This window comes from Bombus impatiens, unplaced genomic scaffold, assembly GCF_000188095.3.
Source record: "Bombus impatiens unplaced genomic scaffold, BIMP_2.2 scf_1068, whole genome shotgun sequence".
Taxonomy (NCBI): Eukaryota; Metazoa; Arthropoda; class Insecta; order Hymenoptera; family Apidae; genus Bombus; species Bombus impatiens.
The window spans coordinates 330,245-331,036 of record NT_177487.1 but is presented as its reverse complement, the minus strand read 5'-3'; positions in this window follow the sequence as shown (position 1 = coordinate 331,036).

The window sequence follows — 792 nt, the reverse complement described above, 5'->3', positions numbered from 1 at the left end:
GTGCGTACACATCGAGCCGTAGACAAACGAGGAAGAAAGAGGCAGACGGAACGCGAGAAGGTACGCAACGACGCGACGGATAGACAGAGAAGCGAGTACGAGGGTAATAACGAAGAGAAAGATGGAGGAGGGGTGGTTGACGAAGGGGACGGGTGCACAGGAAGAACCGGCAAGGGGGAAATGACAGAAGGAGAAGAAGACCAGTTAACGGAAGAAGAGAAACAGAGAGAGAAAGAGTTATGTGCTTAATATTTTAGCATTGCGAAATTCTGCCCCTGAATCATTAATCGCCTACCGTTGCGGTGCCTAGCCGAGTCTCGCCTCCTTTTCCTCCTACCCTTTTCATTTTCCTCTCGTTCTCGCTCTTGCCTTTTACTTTCACCACCCTCTTTATTCCCCCGTACCACTTACACACCATCTCTTCTCTCTTCGCGCCTCTCTTTCTCTCTCTCCATCTCTTCCTCTCCGCGAGACTAGAAAACCATCCTAACGCCTGGATATTTCGGCTCCTCGCAAGCCTAGTCGTACACTCGACGACTAAGCTGTAATTAATCAGCCGATTAGCTACCCTTTCTCGTTTCTACGATTAAGATCGCGATGTCGTTCGTTTAGCTACACTCCACCGTCGCTGGCTTCTTCTTCGATCGAAACGTTTCCTCTTCCGTACGAAAATCTCGGCGAGTTAAGATTGCGTTTTAAAATTTCCTAGAAGCTCCGTTTTCTCTGGAAAACTGCCTCCGTCGTGTATCTTCTGGACCGTTTTGAGCTTCCTTTCGCGCCCGGTCTCTCGCC